The sequence below is a fragment of the Ranitomeya variabilis genome, chromosome 6 (genome assembly GCF_051348905.1).
Source record: "Ranitomeya variabilis isolate aRanVar5 chromosome 6, aRanVar5.hap1, whole genome shotgun sequence".
NCBI classification, from domain to species: domain Eukaryota; kingdom Metazoa; phylum Chordata; class Amphibia; order Anura; family Dendrobatidae; genus Ranitomeya; species Ranitomeya variabilis.
The window spans coordinates 534,397,083-534,402,786 of record NC_135237.1 but is presented as its reverse complement, the minus strand read 5'-3'; the positions used below and the strand labels follow the sequence as shown (position 1 = coordinate 534,402,786).

General features: G+C 43.9%; 1 long non-coding RNA gene across 2 annotated transcripts; it reads left to right on the top strand.

Annotated features, from left to right (window-relative positions):
• Positions 1–2,266: 2,266 nt before the first annotated feature.
• Positions 2,267–5,020, top strand: LOC143781553 (uncharacterized). 2 transcript variants are annotated; one of them, XR_013216756.1, is made up of 3 exons: positions 2,267–2,375; positions 3,222–3,332; positions 3,953–5,020. It is a non-coding gene; the product is annotated as an uncharacterized LOC143781553 (long non-coding RNA). The 2 variants fall into 2 exon arrangements; XR_013216757.1 differs by lacking the exon at positions 2,267–2,375 and adding an exon at positions 2,773–2,817.
• Positions 5,021–5,704: the final 684 nt, after the last annotated feature.

The window sequence follows — 5,704 nt, the reverse complement described above, 5'->3', positions numbered from 1 at the left end:
CTTCACGTGCTCATTCTTAAGAAGGAAGGCTGCCGGAAAGAAGCAGGGCGCGTCCGAGGGTGAGTATATACCTAATAGGAATATACTCACCCTCGGCTTCTTTCCGGCAGCCTTCCTTCCTAAGAATGAGTGCGTGAAGGGCCTTAGATGACGTCACGGCTTGTGATTGGTCACCGCAGGTCATTCACGCGCTCATTCTTAGGAAGGAAGGCTGCCAGTTAGTACCAGGGCGCGTCCAAGGGTGAGTATATCAATATTTTTTATTTTGATTCTTTATTTTACACTTAAATATGGATCCCAGGGCCTGAAGGAGAGTTTCCTCTCCTTCAGACCCTGGGAACCATAGTATCCCATTGCACTGCATTGGGTTTCGTGTTTCGGCCGACCCCGACTTTTTTATAGGATCGGACGATTTCACTCGACCCGACTTTTGAGAAAGTCGGGTTTCGTGAAACCCGACCCGATCCTATAAAAATAAAAGTCGCTCAACCCTAGTGGCAGGTAATGCACATTTGGTACCTATTCAATTAAAGGGGCGGATGTGCAGAACCCGGTTGTGGCCACTATACAGTAAATTGAGCTGTGCAGTTCTGTAACTGAGCAGTTCCGTCCGGCACTGAGAGCAGCTGACTTGCGGTGATGCCAGGTGTCACACCAACACCGATGAGACATTGATCACTTATCCTAAGGATAGGTCATCAGTGTGAAAGTAGTGGACAACCAGTTTACATACTCATGTGTCCCTCCTCTGGTCCAGAGCTGGCTGGTGGCTGACTTTTGGAGCTGATGAGAATTACGTTTTCTCCCAGTCCTCCAGCCAGTTTTGCACCAGGAGCTTTTTTGTCCATGAAGATCTGATTTCTATCAGTGCTGGACAATCAGTCTCTATATAAATCAGATCTTCTTGGCCAAATAAGCTCCTGGTGCAGGACTGGATGGAGGAATGGTCGTTATTAGTAGAGGGACAACCTCTTTATTTTTTTCTTTATGTGGTGATATCATTAAGAGCTTGTTCACATGATTGTGGTAATGACATTGATCACACTCTGATCCGCGTTTGATCAGTGTCAGTTTACGGTGATCTGATTCTCTCGCATGAGATAACGGTGTCAAAGGTGCGGAGGAGACAGAGAACTTATGGTAATTTCTCCATCCTCTCCATTCTCTGTGTCCGCTTAAATCAGATTGTAGTCCAATGTGTCACACGCACCCATAGATTTGTATGGGTGCTCGTGACCGAATTTTGGAGCCACTCGCAGCGCGGTGCAATTTTTTTCCTTTTCAAAACAAGTACTGTCAGTGGGGGCACAGGCACAGTCACACAATGCCGTGTCTCCCAACTTTTAGAGACAAGGAGGGACGTATATTGTCATTTTTCATCTATTTAACTCATTTAGTGTTCTCACCCGCACATTGTACAGAAAAGGCTGCATAGAAAAGATTCCCCTTATTTCATCGATTTGCATGTGGGCTGCTTTGGTTTGTGTGCCAGGGCTGATTTTCAGTCCCAGTCTGGCCCTGAAACAATCCTTTTAGTAAATTATACATTAAAAAATTAATTTTTGTGAAAAGAAAAAAGCAGAAAAAGATAAAGAAAGAGGGGCCGGAATTTGTAGGATGATTTTAACCTTTAGGTAAGTTGTAAACAATTATAAATTGTACATAAATACATTTGTATGGGACAAAGGTACATGATAAAGGAATTTCATTAAATATTGGAGTCCACAATAGAATGATAAGAAAACTGTGTACAAACAAATAATTCCTGATCAATAATGACTATTGCATAGAATCCTAAGAACAAGTATATATCATGATAGTATTGTCCATTAATTTCCTTTCAGTTCATGCCACTGGAGTTAACATAAAGTGCATAATAAGTGCATCTGAGGTAGCTGTGGGTTCAAGTATTACTAGCAAACTCCATTATATACTGTTTAGCAAACTCAATCAGATATGCGTGGAGACAATGTTATGTACTCTAATTGTGGGATGTAAAACAGGAAGGAAGACATGTGGCTTCACACGTCCCCTGAAGAAGCAGGGCGAAACATGCGCATCGCGGCAGAGGGACCGGAGTGTTTGACCATTTGATATTGCCAATAACTTCAGGTAAAAACATTCTGCCACATGTCTTCCTTCCTTCCAGATATAGTACTCCTGCGCAGGAGCCGCGACAGGAAGCAAGGAAGAGGACGTCATCGCATGAAGATGGGAGGCGCCGGACCCGGACCGCGACGCCCATCGGACCGGACTCACTGGACCGCCCCCCCAGGTGAGTATAATATAACCTCTTTTTCTTATCTTTCAGGTTAGATTGGGGGCTTATGTACAGCATTACAGAATGGCGGTGGCTGAAGCTTATATACGAAAAAGTAGGTGACAGATTCCCTTTAATTGCCCACCCATTGTATATAATAATATTGTCTATAGTGTCCTCTCCTCCCCATCCAACCACCCATATAAATTAATCCTTTGTATTACTGGGGTATATGGTTTATTATTATACATTTATCACTGTTCAAATCAGTGGAAACTATTCTGGAATCAGATTGTATGGCAATAATGACATTGTGGCACTTTGTAAAAGGTTTGAGGGTCAAGGTGGATAATTAGAGTCCATTTCATCTATATGGCAATGAATTGGTTGCATGGCCTGGTCTGGTCCCTTTAAATAACAGCTGCTGCTCCTGCTGCTGATGTCACGGAATGTTGAGGTTTCTGACTCCGCCCCCTTGCATTATGACATCACACACATTCTATAAGGATCTCCGGAGCCAACATTCTATTTGCGGGTTGTAGTTAGTGGAGAGAGAGGTAAGTACGCCTGCACAGCAGCGCAATTGTGGGGAGACTGTGTGGATAACACTACTTATAGCCTCTAGTGCTCAGTATTAGGGTGTATCTTGTAAAGCTTCATCATCTGCCAAAACATTGTTTTTGAAAAACGAGATGTATATATATATATATGTGTCTTTTTTACCCCCTATTGTGTTTCTTCGTCCAGACGGCTATCCAAAAAGTGAGAGCAATATCATCTCTTATATGTGTATCCCATATCCCTATTATTTTGCTCAGATGCACCTAGCACATTAGCATTGTTGTTTCTTACATAGGCTGTTTGGAAGACTATGCATTTATCTGAGGGATAAAATGTTGTGTGTTCTGCACCTGGCACCTGAGACATTACTGTGATACTAATGTGTAATTTGATCATTTAGACCTCTCTTACCGATCGGGGCCTAACAGGGCCAGAAGGGACACCCATCGGATGGTGAACAGAAGACACCACTTGTGCAACTATAGGATGCCAACCTCCGCTGCAAGGCAGGGTAAGGTAGTGATTGAACAGGGTGAGGCACCGTCCCCCTCGCCTCTTTCTGTGCTCACCAAGGTGCATGGTGGCGGTTCTACTTTTTTACGTACAAAATTTTGCTTTCTTCGTAATGTCACGATTTTAATATTAACTATTAAAGCTATATGTTAATTTTATGTAATAAAGTGCAGACTGTTTACGGTGAAATAAGGAATTAATCTGTTTGTTGGCTTCGCCCACATTAGCCCTTATTTTTCATGTCACGGAATGTTTTGGTTGTTCGTTTAGCTCCCATCAGCTACTACTTGTGATGCCACCAAATGTGGAAGGTAGCCCCTTCACAGCATAATGGCTCTTGACTACCTGTTAGCAATGAAAGGTGGAACTTGTGCTGTTGTAGGTGAGAGATGCTGCTACAAGATTGAAGATGCACATAATTCAACATGCATAAAGTAAAGGAGCTGCAACAAAAAGCCAGAGATTTATTCAAAGAGGGAAGGAATCTCTTCTCATGGATGGGGTCCATTTGAGTTTGTTTAATCAATATACTCTCGACTTTGCTAAAGCCCATAGTAGTAGTGATAGCACTGATTGTATTGATCTTGATTTATTTATGTCATGTGTTTCTTATTGCAGGAAATGAATTATACAATAGGACGACTGGTGGACACAGGCAGAAGAGGACCCCTGTGCAAGAACAATATATGAGCCATTTGCAGCCCAATAGCTCATCACAATGCACAATTCCATTTGCTGTGGAGGTGGAAATGAGCCGCCTTACCTCTTGGGCTCATGTGCACAGGTTTCACCAATGATATGTCCGCACCTGATTGGAACCATAGGATGGATGACACTACAGCTACAGAGGTGACCGTCTGATAGCCTAGCTCGACTATCCATCTCTCCTGAAGACCCTTTCAGCTTTTTGAGAGTTGGGTGGAGGACATCATCTCTGAAAATAGGGTCCCACAGCTGCACCCCAACAGTTTGAGCAGCACTCTTTAGAAGAGTCAATGCCCTGAGACCACAGGGGGGCGTGTAGTGCCTCACTTGGTCAGCGAGGACGATTTCCTCACTTTGTCACTGAGGATGATTTCATTCTCCAGGGATTACTCCGGAGTGGTCCTTGTGGTGGGATGCAGGTCTGGACAGCTGTCGTCATCCTATTAGATAAGAATTAATGTATTTGTGTGTATACATTAATAAAGTGTAGGGAATGCTTAGATGAAGTGGCAACTATAAGACAGCCAGGAATGGATGTCTGACATCCCATGATCTATGCAGACTAGCTGTATACTTCATGAAGTATGGGCTGTCAACAGGGGTCATTTCACGATAGGCAGGAACATAGCTAGCTTACATAATGGGTGATAATGAAGCTATCAAAAGGAAAAGTCCCCTGTGCAAGTACAATATATGGGCCCTTTGCAGCATAATAACTCATCAAAATGCACAATTCCACCGGCTTTGGAGGTGCAAATTGGCCCCCTTAATTCTTGGGCCCCTGTGCTACGCAGAAGTTGCACCAATAATATGTCCGCACCTGAATGGAACCTTAGGATGGATGACACTACAGCTACAGAGGTGACCGTCTGATAGCCTAGCTCGACTATCCATCTCTCCTGAAGACCCTTTCAGCTTTTTGAGAGTTGGGTGGAGGACATCATCTCTGAAAATAGGGTCCCACAGCTGCACCCCAACAGTTTGAGCAGTACTCTTTAGAAGAGTCAATGCCCTGAGACCACAGGGGGGCGTGTAGTGCCTCACTTGGTCAGCGAGGACGATTTCCTCACTTTGTCACTGAGGATGATTTCATTCTCCAGGGATTACTCCGGAGTGGTCCTTGTGGTGGGATGCAGGTCTGGACAGCTGTCGTCATCCTATTAGTTAAGAATTAATGTATTTGTGTGTATACATTAATAAAGTGTAGGGAATGCTTAGATGAAGTGGCAACTATAAGGCAGCCAGGAATGGATGTCTGACATCCCATGATCTATGCAGACTAGCTGTATACTTCATGAAGTATGGGCTGTCAACAGGGGTCATTTCACGATAGGCAGGAACATAGCTAGCTTACATAATGGGTGATAATGAAGCTATCAAAAGGAAAAGTCCCCTGTGCAAGTACAATATATGGGCCCTTTGCAGCATAATAACTCATCAAAATGCACAATTCCACCGGCTTTGGAGGTGCAAATTGGCCCCCTTAATTCTTGGGCCCCTGTGCTACGCAGAAGTTGCACCAATAATATGTCCGCACCTGAATGGAACCTTAGGATGGATGACACTACAGCTACAGAGGTGACCGTCTGATAGCCTAGCTCGACTATCCATCTCTCCTGAAGACCCTTTCAGCTTTTTGAGAGTTGGGTGGAGGACATCATCTCT